The sequence below is a fragment of the Lonchura striata genome, unplaced genomic scaffold (genome assembly GCF_046129695.1).
Source record: "Lonchura striata isolate bLonStr1 unplaced genomic scaffold, bLonStr1.mat Scaffold_202, whole genome shotgun sequence".
Classification (NCBI taxonomy): Eukaryota; Metazoa; Chordata; class Aves; order Passeriformes; family Estrildidae; genus Lonchura; species Lonchura striata.
Window position 1 is genome coordinate 72774 of NW_027461128.1, and position 17954 is coordinate 90727.

The following is a 17954-nucleotide window of genomic DNA, read 5'->3' on the forward strand; positions in this document are numbered from 1 at the left end:
TTTCCTGATGCCCCTGGAATGATTTGGGTCTCAGGAGGCACCTGGGAGCCTCCGTTTGTGTCCTGGGCGGGGCCGTGGCTCTAAAAGGGGTAAAGGCTGGAGGAAGGGGGGTCCGGGGGGGAGAGGGAGCAGGGGCTGGGATCGGCGGTGCCCTGGGCATTTGCATCTGGGAGCGGCCGCCGGTTTCCCGATGGGAGCCCTGGAAACGGAGCTCGGAGTCCGTGAGAGATGCGAACGCTGCAGCTGGAGCGCTGAGAATGGAGGCTCTGCCGAGAATGTCGTCTGGTGAGTCTCCCGATGTCCCGTAGCTAATGCTGTGCTGGCACCGAGTCGCCTCATTGCGATTTAAACTCTCTTGAAAGACGCTGAAATTACAAACTGGACTACAACATGCGCGCGGGGAGCTTCGTGTCCCTAAGGAAATGCTTTAGGGATGTGCAGCTTCTGAGCTGCAGCAACAATCCCCGCTCCCACAGAAACCTGCTGGGCCGTGGTTCTAGGGCAAGGGTGCCAGAAATGTGGCACCTTCAGTGCCACCCTAACAGGGATTTCCCTGGGAGCTCTCAGGCTCGGGAGGAAATGGTGTTCCTGCCCCTCTGGGAAAGCAGGGAGCGGGATCGGTGCTGCAGCTGTGTCTTTTTCCCGCTCTCCGCAGCTGTTCCAAGGATGCCCTGGAGTGCTCTGGCTCACGGCAGGATAATCGATCCGTGTGCCTGGGTGCGCAGCTGGGTCAGTCACTGGGCTCCCGTGGAACCCCTGAGGTTGGAAAAGCCCTTCGTGCTGCTGAAATGGCCCCAGGACAAACCGTCCCAAGCTGGAAGCAAAGCCAGGGGCAGGGAGGGAAATCCAAGAGGGTGGTGGGAAGGGCTTTCTCCCAGCTCTGGACGCCCTCAAGGCAGGGGTGATTTCTAAGTGTTGTTAAATGCTGCAGCAGCTCTGTCCCTACGTGAGAGCTGCCTCAGCTTGGGCGAGTGTGAGGATGTCCAGCTCTTCCTCAGGGCTTGGAGCACGGCAGGGTGCAGAGCTCAGGTTAAATCTTGTTTAAACACTTTTAATATCAAAATGTATTAGAACAGAGACCGAGGAAATAACACACGAAAGTCTGTTGCAAGCATAGGTACCAGCTGCCTTTATTAAAGATCCACGTTGACGGATGTTTTGTCAGACCACTCTGAGGCCAGAATGTGTCCAAAAAGCTTCACTAACCCCTTGTTCTTCTGCTGGTAGGGCAGCGTCTGACCCCAGGTCTCGGGGGCTGCGTGGAGAGTCCTCCCTGGAGCAGGTTCACCCCGTGAGGATGAGCCACAGAGGTTCAGTTCTTGGAGCAGGTGAGGATCTCTTTTACTTAGTAATTGCTTTTGCTGGTTTTAATGTCACAGCTCCGGTGTTCCTTCAGGCATTGTGCCCTGCAACAGCACTCGCAGCTCCTGTGCTGGGCAGGGAGCAGTTCTGCTGTGGGAAATGGACTTGCAGAAAATTGTCAGAGTTTGACAGGAGGTTTACATAGTATGTATCTGAATGGAAAATTTGAGATAAGAAACGCTGACTTAGAAATGCCATGGAATAGGACATTGAGAGAGATAAATCTTCCTCACACAACGCACCAGTTTATCAGATTATGCCCTTTTCTGACCCAGAAATAAGGCAACTGAGAAGTGTTTTTAAAAACTTTTATTTCATTTTCAGTCTCACGTGAAGGGTGAGACAATACAGATGTTATAATTCATGCCACCGCAATCAGAAGCCAACTATTTCCTAATTACAATACATTATAAGCGTTTCTTGGCCTATTAGCTTTTGCTACACTATGCCTTAAAACCAATCATCTGAAATTACCCCTCATGAATCTTATTAGAGTGCATCTTTCATAGTTCTATTTCTCTAAAGTATCTAGTCTTATTTACAAACTCATCCTTTAAAACTTGTTTCCAGTTCCATTTCTCTCTCAACAGGGACGTGCAGTGAAGGACGGTGCAGCAGGGAAGGGGAGTCTTTACAAACTCTATCAGTATTTCTCCCAAAATTGGGAGAAATGGGGTGGAGCAGAGATGGGGGTGGTTTGGTTTTGTCTGGGCCGGTTATTCCTTGCGCAACGTTTTAAATCTGTTGTAGGATTTACTCTCCAGTATCTTTCTAACAAAAGCTGACAGAAATTTAGGTCCAGGGTTAGAAGTTGGGTCCATTCGCTGCAAAACCTTGCCCAGGCTGGAGGACCGGGGTGATGGCCGCTCTCAGCAAAGGTTACCTATGAATACCGTGTCAGATTTCCCTCGGTGCTGGGCAGGACAGGTGAGGGCTTGGATCAGGAATTCTGCAAACAAGGCCTGTGTGATGTTGGTTTCTTGTGTTTTTCAGGGCGCCAGGGCTGGCACAAGGACTCGTGCAGGTGCCGCTCTGGCACGGGAGCCGTTGCCCTGTGGAGCCATTTTAAAGGTGTGATTATGGAACATTTTGGAGGCCGTTTCTGGAATTCCATTTGTAGCTGGATCTCGCTCCGAGTGCAGCGGTCCAGGTGAGGGTTCTGACCTCTCCAGACTTGTGCTCACCTTGGTACAGCCTGGAGCTGGAGCAGTTTTCCAGGGAAGTGGAGATGGCTGAGGACCGGCGCTCTGGGAAGCAGGGACCCGCTGGGATTTGCATTTGCAAAGCTGACGTAAAGTTTGTAAAAGCGGCCCGAAATTCTAATTCCTGCGGTTTCTGGGGAGGAGGTGCAGGTCACCCCGAGAGCGAGATCAGAACTCGTTTGTGGCGAGGAGTCTGAAGGTGCCACACCTGGCAGGAGCTGTGTGCTCGAGGCAGTCCCAGCCCCGGAGGGAGGCTGACGGGCTCTGCTCACGGCTGTCCCCAGCTGTCCCCAGCCCGCTGCTCAGCCCCGGAGCTGCTCTGGATCCGGGCTGTCCGTGCTGGAGCGCCCTGCTCCCCGCAGGGCCCTGCCCTAACCCACGCAGAGAGAGCCCTGCCGGCCAGAGTTTCCTTTTTTCCTTTGCGATCGCTGCGCGCTCAGCAGGGAAGGGCCGGGGCTGCTCTTGGGCCGGGGGCACTCGGGGCTCAGGCAAACCCAGCCCCGGCGCGTGGGGGTTCACAGAGCGAGCAGCTGCCGGGGCTCAGGAGCGCTCACGGCTCTTTGTTCCGAGGCAGCCGGAATTTCTGACCCCGGCCTTTATTTGGCTTTTCCAGCCCAGCGCCTTCGCTCGGCTCCGCTGCACCGAGGGGACTTTTGCTCAGCGCCTCCTGTCAGAAGGTGCAAACTCTCCGTTCAGCCCACACAGCCCCAGCCCTGCCCTGCGAGCCCTTCCCCATCGTGCCCACGCGGTTTCTCTCTCGCTCAGCCGGGGCAGGCTCTCACTGACAGCCACAGAAACAGAAGGGATTGCCTTTTATTTCATTCTTTTCCTGCTTAATGCCCGCGTCTTGTACTTGCACATCAATCCCAGCTTCTCCCGAGGCTGCAGATCAAATCTTTCAGTGTCCGTGGGAGTTTCTGGTTTTCCCGTTCCCACGTCTCCCCTCTCCCTCTGTATTTAAAAAAAATAAAATTATTAATGGATTTTGTTAAGCATTTGTTGCATATATTAACATAAAGAAGGTGTTATCGTTATTATTATTATAATAATATAATTTAAATGTATAATTTTGTTATAAGATTTTAAAATTATGGTGTTAAATTTTATTTATTGTTATATTAGTTATTCTTATTTTTGATATTTCTTAAAGTTGTACACTTTTATAAGTAGATTTTATGTGATTAGATGCATTTATAACTTTTATTCAATTTTTATATTTATGTTTGTGTGTTAATAAAAGAAAATTTATTGTTGATTTTTTGTAAAACTGCGTATTTAATATTTTATATTTGTTAGAAAGGTATTTAGTGTAAGGGATGTAGAATTAGATCGTTTATTTAGATAATATTTCAATTGATTTAATTATTTTAGTGTTGTTGAAGTAATAGGTGGTATAAAATGTGATCCTACCATTTTTAAGTTTCAAGGCTTAAAATTACTTTTATATTTTGATTACTATTGATGGATAAATGACTTTTTTGTTTTAAATTGGTAACTATTTTTATATTAAGAGCTAATAATGTAAGGGCTTTTTAATTATATGGATTACTTGTAATGTTTTTTATTGGTATATTAAGTAAGTAGGTAAAGAATGGATTTTTTTTGAGAAGCGCTAGATAAATACAAAGTATTTAAACTTGAAACTTTAGTTAAAGTTACTGAAATGTTTGTTTTAGGTTGGTTAATTGGTAAAGTGATATAATTAAAAGTAAATAAAGTAAAGAGAGTAGAAGTATAATATTTGATAGAATTTTATACTTTGTAAGTTATTAAATAAGATGTTTATAATATTGATTTTTATATTTATAAAAAAACCTAAATTTTCTATATTTTGGTGGGTGCAGTACAAGACGTCAGGCGTATGTTGCAATTCTCGCGTAATCTACCATTTGTATTTACATAGTGTAGTGTATCTTTGTATTTACATTGGTGTTTTATTTGTGGAGTGGCGAGTGTGTTTTTTGTGTGATCTGGTTTTATGGTCCTTATTGAAATTGACTTGGGTTTTTGTACTTGTTGAGATATAAGTAAACTTTATGTTTTGACATGAGAAATAAGTCTTGTTAAGTTTTGTTTTATAAAATTGTATAGAGACTTGCAAGATAATGGTATAAGTTGTTATAATTTTTCAGTTATAAGCATGAAGAAATATAAGAATAAAATAATGTACGTAGTAAAGAAGAAATTGACAATAATTAGGAATTACTTAGATAACATCTATAATTAGTAACATAGGTGAAATTATATCATTAGTAAGTATTAAAAGATGGTACGTTATTTTAGAGTTTTTAACAGTTGATAAATGTTAAATTAGTAGCAAGTTAAATAATTATGTGTGGATAATGATTTTTTAAGTTTAAAATAAAAATAAGTTTATTTGTTATATCGATAAAGTTAAATTGTTAAGTTAAAATTATTTGAATTTTATTTTTGACGTAGAAAATATTTGGGTTTCTTGTTAATTATTTTATTTAGGTAGAGTTAGGGTTAGGTTCTAGTTTAAATTTTAATTGGTGAATGTTACTTAATGTATTCTTATATAATGTTTCTAAAAATAGTAGTTAAGAGTAAAAATGTTAGGATTAAAGATGAATTACATTATTTAATAATTGGATTTTTTAGAAGTGTTTTTAGAATAGATTTGAGTATAGTAAACTTTTGTTTAAAGATTTGAAAGTGGTTATGGACAGGATTGTGAGTTTGGATTTGGATATTGAGAGTGTGAAGGTGGAGAAAATGTATGAGAGAGCGATTACTTAGTGTGAAACTTAGAAATAGAAATTAATGTTGTAGTCGGGTTTTACATTGAAGTGATTTTGTAGTAATAACTGAGGAAAGTGATAAGATTAACAGTCTGGAGGAGGTTTTTAATAAAATATATTTTTTTTTAGTCTTGAAAAATATTTAAAACTGTGAGATAACATTAGGTTAAATTATAGAGTTAGTGTAGAGATTAGTTAGAGGGTTAACTTGTTTTAAGAGCTGTATAAGTAGAGAATAAAAAAAGTAGGAATTAGAAATTTTATGTGTTTTTTAGATCATTATATAAAGAGATAACAAAGTACATGAAAGTTGGTTGTAAATATTATAATAATATTTAATAAATATTGCTTATTATAAAAATTATTATATAATTAGTATATTAGTAGTAAGTGTTTGAAGAAGTTAGGATAACTTTAAAAATATATATTAAGGAAATAGAGTAAAATTCTTAAATAGCATGATATGAATAGTAATTGCTATTTTTTGGTGTTACTTATGAAAGATAAAAAGAGTAGAGATTGTAATGAAGAACAGAATTTTTGATGAAATTGATGACATAATACACTATATTTTTTTAACTTCTGAATAGGTGTTTGTTAGTGTTTTCTTTTAGTTGTTGTAATTTGAGTAGTTTCATTTTTTTTAAATAAAATTAACCATATACTGTATAGTTTAGAGAAGTGATTTTTAATAAAATTTAGGGTAAGTTATATTACATAACATTTAAATTTAGACTGAATGAATTTTGATAGTAAGGAATAATAAACTTAATTTTAATAGATAAAAAGAAACTTAATGTATTTATTTAAATGCATTGACATTTAAGTTTGTTTGATTTTACTAACACTTAACATATTGAATGTTGTTATTTATAAGTATTGAAGGTTTTTTAAGTCTTTTGGTTTTGGAGAAATTTTAGCTTGTTGAGTTGAGATTATTACTTATATCTTTACAGAGTGGTTTTATTTATTGGGAGATATGTTTCTTAGTCATAGATTTTTATTTATGTTACATTTCAAATGGTACTAATTTGTGTAGTGGGTTTTGTTAAATGTAGGATATCGATTGGATTGTTTTATATTTTTTGTGGGCTTGGACAAATGGTTTTTGTTTTTTAAGAGTTTTTGATTTAGAATTTGAAGAGTATTTGGCATTTGGAAGAAATAAAATCGGGGGTTTTTTGGATACGGTCGAGCTGTATTTTTAATGTTAGCAAGGACTAGTTTTGGTACGTTATTTTGATTTTTTTGTTTGCTTACGGGGAGGGTCTCCTGTTAGATGTGGAAGCCTGAGACTGGCACAAGGAATTTTTGTCTAATGCTTGATGAGTCTGTTTTATGGGGAGGAGGTGTTATTTTAAGTTTTATAAAATACACCGAGAATTAGTTAAAATCGTGGAAGAAACATTATGGTAATTAAAGGGCGCTACGTTTAAAGAGCTATAAATCTTTTTAAATAGCTGCTTGACGTAAGGCGAGCTTAATCTCCCTTTTCTGCCCCAGAAAGCATCGGGCACGTCCGCATCAATGGCACCACCTCTGCCCACTGCTCCTGCTCCACCCGACCAAAAGCAAGAGCAAAAGTTGGTCGGGCTTTAAGAACTTGCAATAACTTTGAAGCAAAAGAAATCACGTTTGTCTCCCGCGCTTTTTCCTTTCGGGTGCCGCACTCACCTCTGCGGACACGCGCCGAGCTCTCGCTGCAGGAACCCGTCAGGCCTCGGTGGCTGTGAGTTCACGCTCCTCTCCCCGGGGAATTGAAAGAATTGCTGAGGAATCGCAGAAATGTTTTCTGGAGCCTTTCCCCTTCGGTGCCCCTGTGCTGTGTGTGGGACGAGGGCAGAGGAGCCTCGGGCTGGAAAGGGGCAGGAGAAAGGCAAAGGGACCCACCGGTGTCCCCAGGGCACCGTGGGGAACACAACGGACACCGCGCGGGCACGGGGAGGTGAGGAGTGACAGTCTGGGCCAAAATCCCAGCTCACCCCAGGGAAATAAGCGAGGGACATTTTGGAGGGGAAAGCTGAGGTCACGAGTTCACCCAGCCCGGCCACGTTGTGTTTGCGCAAAGCGGCACCAGAGGTGAAGGTCAATCCTGAGCCAACCCTGCTCAACCTCTAAGTCCCAGAATAAATTCTACAAGCTGTCCACTGAGGGACTAAAAATACACAAAAGAGAACCAAGAGCATTCCGAGAGCAAACCAGAAGGTTCCTGGCAATCCCGTTGCAGCGATGTCACAGCCTTTTTGACAGAGCTGTAAGATTTTTATTTCAATGCTGCGTTTCTCTGCTGGGATCATTCACTCCGTGGGCTGTGGGGATTTTTTGGGTTTGAACTCCCTCACGGTGGCCCTGACACTGCTCAGGAGCTGGAGGAAGAGCAGAGCCAGCGCTCCTGGCAGGGGCAGGGAGTTTTCCCCCACAGCAGATCCAGCAGCTGCCCTCCAGCCCGGCCAGGAGGGATCTGCTTTGGCTCCTGGCTGCTCCAGGTGACATTCCAGCAGCCTCATCTCCCATCCAGCCCGGCCAGGAGGGATCTGCTTTGGCTCCTGGCTGCTCCAGGTGACATTCCAGCAGCCTCATCTCCCATCCAGCCCGGCCAGGAGGGATCTGCTTTGGCTCCTGGCTGCTCCAATGACACTCCAGCAGCCTCATCTCCCATCCAGCCCGGCCAGGAGGGATCTGCTTTGGCTCCTGGCTGCTCCAGGTGACATTCCAGCAGCCTCATCTCCCATCCAGCCCGGCCAGGAGGGATCTGCTTTGGCTCCTGGCTGCTCCAATGACATTCCAGCAGCCTCATCTCCCATCCAGCCCGGCCAGGAGGGATCTGCTTTGGCTCCTGGCTGCTCCAATGACATTCCAGCAGCCTCATCTCCCATCCAGCCTGGCCAGGAGGGATCTGCTTTGGCTCCTGCAGGGACAGAACATGTTCAGCTGCTCCAGGTGACATTCCAGCAGCCTCATCTCCCATCCCTGCTCCTGCCCCTCCGGCTCTCAGCTCCCTCCCCACCCGGAGCTCAGGCTCCAGTTAATGTTTTAAAGCAGGACAAGGCGGTGGCTGGATGTGCTCCCGGCCTGTGCTGAGGCAGAACATCTCTCCTGCAGAAGCTCAGCTCCTTTCAGAGCCTCGGCATGTCCGTTTTCCTCAGGAAAGGGATGCACATCCCTGCCTGCAGCACACCTCCAGTGGGACCCACCTGTGAGAGTTTTCCATCCCTTCTGCACCTCCAGCTGGCTCCCTGGAAATCTCCGAACATCATCGCACTCGAACCTCTGATTTCAAGGCATCTCCGAGGCTCTTGCTTGGCATTTAGTACCCGTGAAGGAAGATTGCCTTGGCTGAAATGCTGCTGGTGAATGATGGCCTCAGGCTGGAAAAGAGGGAGGAGATTTGGGGTGGCTGGAACATACCTGGCAGCTGTGTGGGAGCTCGGGGAGGTCGGCAACAGGGATTGCCGTCAGAGCCCCTCTGCAAACGGCCCGTGCCTCCATTCCCAGGTAATGCCAGCCGTTCCCTGGGGTCCCTGTCGGCTGTCGCTGTCGGCTGTCCGGGCTGAAGCATCCCTGCGTGCCTGTGGGGAGCAGCCCCTGGCCGAGGAGCCGCGGGCAGCCCTTCAGCCGTGTCCGTGCCAGCGCTGTCCCGTGCGCCGGTGCCCGTGCCGGGACGTGCGTTCGGCACGCTGCGAGCCACGGGCAGGGCACGGCAGCTCCCGCCCCGCAGAGCCAAGGACAGGAGGTGCTCTCTGCCCTTCGGGGGCTCCGGCGCCTCCAGCCCCGCACCGGGCACAGCCGGAGCGGGAGCAGCGGCCCCGGCGGAGCGGCCGCTCCCGGCCGCGGCGCCGCAGCCCCGCTCGTCCGGCGGGGCTCCCCCGGGGATGCGGACACGGGGCGGGGGAGGCGGGCGCTGCTGCTCGCAGGGGAGCGCGGTGGCCACGGGGCTACCGGGGCGGGGGGGCTCGGCATCCCGCGGGGGCTGCGGGGCGGCTCCGTGTCCGCCCGCGGGGCCGGAGGCGGCGCTGCGGGAGCGGCGGTGCCGATGGGGTCCCGGCCCCGACGCAGCCCCAGCTCCCCGCGGCCACAGCGAGAACGGGACCCGAGCCCCGGCGGGACCCGAGCCCCGGGCCGGCCGCAGCTGGAGCGGCGGCGCCCGTCCCGGAGCGGCTCCTCCCGGCCGCGGCGCTGCCGGTCCGGATCCCAGCCGCGATCCCGCCTCGATCCGCCGGCCCCGGCACCCCCTCCCTGCCCGCCGAGGAAGGAGCGGCTCTGCCCGGCTCCCCCAGCAGACACCGGCGGGCCCAGGACCCAAATCCCGATCCCGATCTCAGCTGAGCGCCTCGGACGCCGCGCAGGCCGGGAGCTGCCCCGATCCGATCCCCGCACGGAGCTCCGAGCGCCGGTCCCGCCGCAGTCCGTCCGAGCATCCACACAGAACACGGGGCGGGCGCGGAGCCGCCGCCATTTACGGGCGGGGGGCGGGGCCGGGGGCGGGGCCAGCACAGGTGCGCGCACAGGTGCGCGGGGCCCCAGCGCGCCTGCGCGGGGCGGGGCCGCGGGTATTTAAACCGCGGGGCGAGCGCGGCGGAGCCATTTGGTGCTGGGCGCTCGGAGCGGGAGGTTACGACCGGTCGGGCTCCATATCTCTGTTTCTTTTGCTTTTCTTGCGCGTTTCTTTTCTTTTGTATTTCTTTTTCTCTGTACCTCTCCTATCTACCCTCCTTTCCTCCCCTCCCCCACCCCCTACACCCTCCCCCCCCCCAAACCCCCCCCCCTCCCTCTCCCCCCTAGCCCTCCCCTCCCTCCCTCCCGGGCGGGCCCCCCTACACCCCTTTCCTTGTCCTCCCTCTCTATTCCCCTACTCACCCCTACACTATCCTGTCCCTCCATCGTGTCCCTGTTCCTTCCCTCCCCAGCCGGGCTCCCCCGTGCCCCCTCCCCCTGCTCCCCCCCACGCGCTCCCGGTTCCTCCTGCCGCCTTTCCGTGATGCCTTTCCCCCTCCACACATTCCGCCTCCTTCCCCAAAGCTGCCTTCAATCTTTCTTTTCCTTCACCCGGCTCTCCCCCCAGGCCCCTCCCCAGCTGCCCTGCACACCCCGACCTCTCCCCACCGGCCCCCTGTCCTCGTCCCCTTCCCCTCGACTGCCGCTCTGCTCCCCTGTTCTCGTTCCCCATTCCCCTTTTCCTTCTTTCCTCGCAGCCGCGGGGCTCGGGGCGCCGCAGAATAAAGCCCAGAGGGCCGGAGCCGGCGCCCCCCGCCCTCGCTGGGGTCCCCACACGGGGCCGGAGCCGCTCTGCGGGTCCCCCCATTGCAGTCTAATACACGGCCCGACACTGCCGCGGTGCGGCTTTCCCGACATCACACTGGGGGTCGGGCTGGGGGTCGGGAGGGGGTCCTGGGGGGAGGAGGGTGGGGGGTTAGGAAGGGCCCCCTCCGGAGGAGGGGGTCCCGGGGGTGGGGGGGGCCAGGGTGGGCCCCCTCCGGAGGAGGGGGTCCGGGGGAGGGGGGCGGGGTGGAGGGGGGGCCTTCCCCCCTCCAGCCCCGCCCCCTCTCCGGGACCCCCTTCTCCGGACCGGGACCCGGGGGGTGGGTGGGGGGGGGGTGGGGGGGTGGGGGGGGTGGGTGGGGTGGGGGGGGTGGGGTGGGTGGGGTGGGTGGGTGGGGGGGGGGGGGGGGGGGGGGGGGGGGGCGATGGAGGGGACCGCCGGTCGTGTGTTTTTTTATTTCTGTTCACGGCGCAGAGTGACGTGACCCCCTCTGCTATCCCCCCCCCCCCCACCCCCCCCCCCCCACCCCCCCACCCCCCCACCCACCCCCCCCCCACCCCACCCCACCCCCCCCCCCCCCTCCCACCCCACTCCTCCCCCCGGGTCCCGGTCCGGAGAAGGGGGTCCCGGAGAGGGGGCGGGGCTGGAGGGGGGAAGGCCCCCCCTCCACCCCGCCCCCCTCCCCCGGACCCCCTCCTCCGGAGGGGGCCCACCCTGGCCCCCCCCCCCCCCCGGGACCCCCTCCTCCGGAGGGGGCCCTTCCTAACCCCCCCACCCGCCGTGTATTAGACTGCAATGGGGGGACCCGCAGAGCGGCTCCGGCCCCGTGTGGGGACCCCAGCGAGGGCGGGGGGCGCCGGCTCCGGCCCTCTGGGCTTTATTCTGCGGCGCCCCGAGCCCCGCGGCTGCGAGGAAAGAAGGAAAAGGGGAATGGGGAACGAGAACAGGGGAGCAGAGCGGAGCATGCGGGAAGGTGGGGAGGGAGGTCGGGCTGCGAGGAAAGCGGGCGGGGAAGGGAAAGACCGGCAGGGGGAAAGAGGGACGGGACAGAGGAGGGAAGAGAGAGGGAATGGAACGGAGCAGCGGGGCAGGGACAGGTGAGGGACGAGTGGGGGGGTCGCATTTGGGGGAGGAGGGAGAGTGGGTTTAGGGGAGAAAAAACAGAAATATGGAGAGAAGGAAGGAAGGGTAGATGGTGGGACGGGAGGGGAGGCCGAAATGGGACGAGAAGGAAAAGGAGGAAGACAAAGAAGGGGAATAGGAGCAGAAGGAAGGAAGAGTAGAAGGGGGCACAAAAGGGGAGCGAAAGCAGTCGGCTTTGGGGAGGAGAGGAAAACGGGGGAAAGGCAGGAAAAGAAGAGGAATGGGAGCAGGAGGAAGGAAGAGTAAAGAGGGGGAAGGAGAGAAGGGCGAAGCTGCGGAGCCCGCACAGAACCCACCACCCTCACTGCGCTCCGAGTGAGCAAATGGCGGCTGCAGCGATTCCCGGCACTTAAATAACCTCGGCCCCACCCCACGCAGGTGCCCCGCGGTCCCGCGCACCTGAGCCAGCGCCGGCCCCGCCCCTGAGGCTCCGGCCCGGCCCGCCCCTGAGGCTCCGGCCCGCCCGGGATGGAGGCGGGGCCATCGCTCCCGGCCCGCCGGGATGGGCCCGGGGCTGCCGCTTCGGCTCCCGGCGGTGCCGCCTCTGCCCCGGCGGGCGGGTCGGGGTCTCTCTCGGGCCGGAGCACCGGGGCGGCGCCGGGGCCGAGCCGGCGGCGGCGGCGATTTCCCGGGGCTGACCGAGACCGGCCGGGGCGCGGGGACCCCCGTGCCGCCCCAGCACCCCCAAACCCCGCCGCTCCCCGCCGTGCCAGGGAATTTTCTTTTTCCCGGTGCAGGCCGAGACATTTCTGTGAGAAAACTCAAAAGTCAGGGGTACGGGGTCTGAGGGGAGAGAAGAGATTCTGGTATAAATCCAAAACGCGTTGTGAAAAACAACATGGAAGAGCTCATTTGCTCTCCCAGCCCGGTTTCTGTGTGACCGTCTGTGATTCCAGCTGCTCCGCTGGCACTGGCAGCCTGCGGGGCTCGAAGGACTTGCCAGGTGCCCAGCACGACAGAAAAGAACGGGAGAACTCCCCGGCTCTGGCAGCGGAGCCTCTCGGCAGTGTCCCGAAAGCCCCGCAGTGCCAGCATCTCTGCATGGAAGCTGAGGGGCTCCAGCGCAGCCCCTCTGCAGCGTTCCTCTGCAGCTGGCACTGCCCAGCGCCCCTGACCAGGGTTTGGGGTCCCTGCACAGCCCCCGGCGCAGCCCCCTGGCTTCTTCCAGCTCCCTTCAGCCAGGATGATTTTCTCGGGGGTAGGAGCACCCAAAGCCAGCGGAACTGGCCTCAGCCACTTTCCGTGGGATCTCTCCTCTTCCTTCCTCACCAAATTCCCACTGTCAAAACCCAGCTTGAGGCACAGATCCCCATCCCCTCAATCTCTCCAAGGAATTGGGCTCGGATTTCCCAATCCAGCAGGGCAGAAATGCTCTTGTCCTTACCGTGCATCCTAATTGCAGTAATGGCTTAAGAAATAATTGAAAGAAATTAAAGGAATGAAGAGAAATTAAATAAGAGCTGCCAGCTCCAACTAAGGGATGCTCAAACCCCTTACCAACAATTCGCTTTAATTAACCGACTCAAACAAAGTAATCAACACCACATTGATACAGTAGGATTCTTTTTAATCGAGTTATAGATAAATATTGCAGAATGTAAAAACCTTTGTAAATCCAGAAACTCTTTCAAGAGATAGACAGGGCACAGCTGCAGAGAGTCTTGGGGAGTTCAGGGGAAAAACCCCAAAGTTTTCAGTGTTTAGCATCTCCCACCCTGTCGTCACTGACAGCAAACACGGCTTCAGCCTCGGGAAAACACGGAGAGTCAGGGATTTTACAGATCCTGGTCTCACCTCAGCCTCTCAGCAGGTACAGTCTGCAGGGAGAGGGAAGAAAAAGGGTCAGAATGGACAGCCTACTTCCAGAAAATCATCACCATTCATAAAGCACTAAGCAGAGCTGTAAGAACTTCCCCAAAGGTTCATTTCCCTGCGGACTGAGGGCTCTCAGTTGAAGCACGGGCTGGACCTGCCACGGACAGACTCCAGGAACCCCAGAAGTAAAAGCCACTGGGCCAATTCCAGAAAACATTCCAAAATCAGGCTCCTAGGATGTGACCATCTCCTCTCTCACCTGGAGGTGGAAGCACAAGGAATGATCTTCCCTCCTGTGGGTTTTCTGGGATCTGCAGTGAACCGCAGGGGGAAGAAAACAAAGCCTGAATATTTCGCACGACTGGAACAGAAAAGTGGGGAAAAGGGAGGCAGGGGCACTGCTGGGGTGATAACTGGGATCCAGCCTCTCCACACCAATGGAAGCAGAGACTGAGTGACAGAGCCTTTGGGACCACTTTGCTGGGATTCATAGGAAAACGGGTGAGTTTTATTTTGGCAATAAAGCCAAGCTGCTTCTCACCTCATCAGCCGGGTACAGCAGCAGCACCCGCAGGAACCTGGCCAGGTGGCTCTGCCTGGCAGAGGGCTCCCCACTTCCTGGGAATTGTGTGCTACAGGGCTGTGCCACTGGCCATTAAAACAGTTCCCACCTGGCCCTTCACAAAGGCAAGGTGCTTTTTCCATACAGCAAATGGTTTTTGAATTAAGAAGGTAACACTATACTCAACTGGAGAAGAAAAAAGTGAGAGCTGTAAAATTTTCCCACGCCAGGCAAAAAAGAAAGCCAAATCAAACCAAAACGAAAAGTAGCATAACAATGAAAAAAACCCCAAAACATATCAAGCATATTTCAAGAGAGTTTAAATCTGAATGAAGTGATTTACTTAGAGGCTTGAAAATCTGCCATGCTGCAAAAATCTAACTGCTGCAATAAAAGCCTTTTCTTACATCACATTTTAGCCCTGAATTTGCAAAAACCCCTGCCAAACTAACAATTCACCACATACAGTTCTTGAGTCATTCCTGTCCTTGAGCACGAGTCAAGCTAAAGTTATGGAGACAAGAAAAACATAAGTGACTCAATGCTGCTCCTTTGGAAATTACAGAATCAGAGGGAGGGTTTTCCTTAGCTTAGGAAAAATGCACAGCCAGTTCAGCAGATACTGAATAGCAGGGAAGTCAGGAGATACGTGCTTTGCTGTCAGAGACAAACATATAAATAAATATTTACATTAAGCCAGAGGTCTACAGATGGTCTGATCAGAAGTCTTGATGCAGAAAACCAGCCCTGGGGTATCCTCTTAAGGGACACAGGAGGAACTCCTTGGCTGGGACACAGCCTCGCTCAGCGCTGCTCCCATGGCTCTCGGCTCTTTGCCAGTGCTTGCAGTGTCCCCGGAGATCCCAGAGGATGGCAGGGCCAAGGCTCCCGTTCGCTCCTCCGGCACTCAGCGAGTGTTTCCTGCCACGCCCCCTGTGCAGAGCAGCCACGCGCGGCTCGCCGGTGCTCAGCCCTGCCTCCAGGGCTTTGAATGGCACATCCACCTGCAAAATAGGCAGGGAGAGCTTCTGGCTCACACGCGGGATTTGACAACACAAAGAGCACGCGTGGGTGTCAGAAAGGGCTCAAATCTCATCTCACACCACCGAGAGGGGGAATGGAACGGAGCAGCGGGGCAGGGACAGGACAGGAAAGGAAGGAGCCGGGTTTGGGGGGGACACGGAAACGGGGGAAAGAGAGGTAACTGAACACGGGCAGGGGCATGGAGCGGGAGAGAGAGGGACAGGAGGGGATCCTCCCGGCGCCCCGGCTCCGCCCCGGCTCAGCCCCGCCCGGGCTGCTGCGCTCGGCAGAGCTCGGCTCCGTTCGGCTGGACTCGCCTCCTCGGCCAGCTTCGGCTACTTTCGGCCACGCTCGGCTATTTCCGGCCGCATTCGCCTCCATTCGCCTCTTCGGCAAAGCTCGGCTCGCCTCGGCTGAACTCGGCAAAGCTCGGCTCCGCTCGCCTCCTCGGCCCCTTTCGGCCGCTTTCGCCCACGCTCGCCTAGTCCCGCCCGCTCCCGCCTCCATTCGCCCACTCCCACAGCTCGGCTCCCTCCGCCCGGCCCCGGCTCCCTCCGGCTCACACATTTCCTCAGGGCACCTCAGCACAGGTTGCACACAGAAGCTGTGGCTGCCCCCGGATCCCTGGAAGTGTCCAAGGCCAGGCTGGACAGGGCTTAGAGCACCCTGGCATGGTGGAAGGTGTCCCTGCCCATGGCAGGGGCTGGAACGGGACGAGCTTTAAAAAAAGGTGCCTTCCCATCCAAACCCTTCTGGGATTCCACGAATCTGTGAACCGCTCCCGGCAGAAGGGCTACATTTCCATTGTGCTTCGAAAATGCTGCTGCAAGAACACGAAGAGAGATTTCAAATACTGTTAAAGTGGCACAACCACATCAAAAATTACGTCTGGGGGTAAAGTGGCAACTCTGCAATTCCAACCTCTGATACCAAGGACACATGGAGGGCTGAATCCTGGAGGTCCTTACATGACAGGATTTCTAGAGTTATCCGTCCCCAGTTTGCTGCTTAGGGTTAGAAAAGGTGGAATTCTGTTCTTAAGGGGTTACCACGTACCATCAACGTGAGAGACGGGGATGCTGATGTTTGATCAGAGTCCTGGAGCAGCCTGGAGCACGCTGGCTTCCCGAACCAGGTCTGCTGCCTTGTCCGTGTAGGGGTAGGGCTTTGTCCTCAGCCTCAGCAGGATCTGTCAGCAAAGGAGGAGAGAAAAGTAGAGTGCACCGGCTCCCAAGTGTGGGGGAACCATGTGCTGCTAAGGAAGACCACGTGCTGAAAGTGGTTGGAAGCCGGGCGGGTTTTGGGAGGACAAATTCCATATTACTTCTGCAGGATTCTGTCTACAGTTCCTGCTCTACAAACCAAATACATCAAACGACAACAACAAACAAACAAACAAAAAAACCCCACATTAAATCAACAACAACAAAATAATTACTCCTACCTCAATAACCCCATACTGCCCCAAACCATTCCAAGGAGGGCGGCAGGAGGGGCTGGCAAAGGCAGGGCCCCGCCGGGCCCCCCTCGCCGCTGCCATCCTTCTCCAGCGCCGCCGCTGAGCCGCCTTCAGCCCAAAACCCACCCAAAAATACCCCAAAATCGTCCTAAATGCCCCCAAAAACCCACCCAAAACTACCCAAACCCTCCTAAAAATATCCAAAAAACTCACCATAAAATGCCCCAAAACCAGCCCAAAACCCTCCCAAAAATACCCCAAAAAATCCACCCAAAAATATCCTAAAACCCACCAAAGAATACCCCAAAGCCCTCCCGAGAATACCCGAAAACCCTGCCCATAAACACCCTGAAACCCCAAATTAACCACTCTGAACCCCAAAATATCCCTGAGCTCCTCATACCCCAAATTTTCCTCCCCAACCCCCAAATTCCCCCCCGACCCCCAAAATTCACTTCTGGGTCTCGTCCTCGGGGGCCGGCGGCTGCCGGGGCCCCCCCAGGCCCGCGGGCGGCGCCCCCAAACCCGGGGGGAGTTCGGGGTCCGAGTCGGGGTCGTCCTCATGAGCCACCAGCCTGGGGACCCAAAAACCGGGGGGAACCCCGAATCGGGGGGGGGACCCAAAATTGGAGGGGGTTCTGGGGGGTTCTGGAAGGTCTTTGGGGCATCCCAGGAGGACTTTTGGGGTCTCAGGGGGTTTTGGGGGTCCCAGGAGGAATTTCAGGGGTCCTAAAGGGAAATTTGGAGGTCCCAGGGGGAGTTTTGGGGTCCCAAAGAGAATTTTGGGCGTCCCAGGGAGGGCTTTGGAGTCCTGGGGAGAAGTTTGGAGGTTTCAAGGGGTTTTTGGGAGGAATTTTGGGGGTCCTGGGGGGGGGTTGGGGTCCTGAAGGGAATTTTTGGGTTCCCGAGGCTGTTTTTGGCGGTCCCGGGGCTGTTTTTGGGGGATCCCGCCGGGTATTTTTGGGGGTGCCGGGAGTGTTCTTGGGGTCCCCCCTCACCAGTCCACGGCCGGCTCCACTCCCCGGTTCCCGGTCAGCGCCAGCGCCTTCGCCCTGCGGGACCGGGGGGCTCCCGGTTATTTTTGGGGGGTCCCAGAGGGTTCTGAGGGGTCCCGGGGGGTTTTTTGGGGGTCTCGGTGGCGTTTTGGGGGTCCCGGGGGCTCCGGGGCCTGTCCGTGTGTCCCGCCCCCCCCCAATCCCATTCCCGGTGCCGGGTCCCCTCCGGCTGCTCCCGCCCGCCCTCCCCCGCTGTCCCCCCGGTGCCGCCGCCCTCAGCGCGCCGGGCCCCGAATCCCACCTCCAGCAGCGCCTCCAGAGCCGCCCGAGCCCGGTCCCACCGCCCGCCGCCATCACGGCGGCGCCGGGCT

The 17954-nt window shown here is 53.5% G+C and overlaps 2 long non-coding RNA genes across 2 annotated transcripts; both read right to left on the bottom strand.

Moving 5' to 3' along the window:
• Nucleotides 1-3361: 3361 nt before the first annotated feature.
• On the bottom strand, nt 3362-7204 carry LOC144248630 (uncharacterized). The gene is made up of 2 exons (XR_013341942.1): nt 7001-7204; nt 3362-3515 (listed from the first exon to the last, which is right to left on the bottom strand). It is a non-coding gene; the product is annotated as an uncharacterized LOC144248630 (long non-coding RNA).
• Nucleotides 7205-13279: 6075 nt separating this feature from the next.
• Nucleotides 13280-15251, bottom strand: LOC144248626 (uncharacterized). The gene is made up of 2 exons (XR_013341934.1): nt 14797-15251; nt 13280-13546 (listed from the first exon to the last, which is right to left on the bottom strand). It is a non-coding gene; the product is annotated as an uncharacterized LOC144248626 (long non-coding RNA).
• Nucleotides 15252-17954: the final 2703 nt, after the last annotated feature.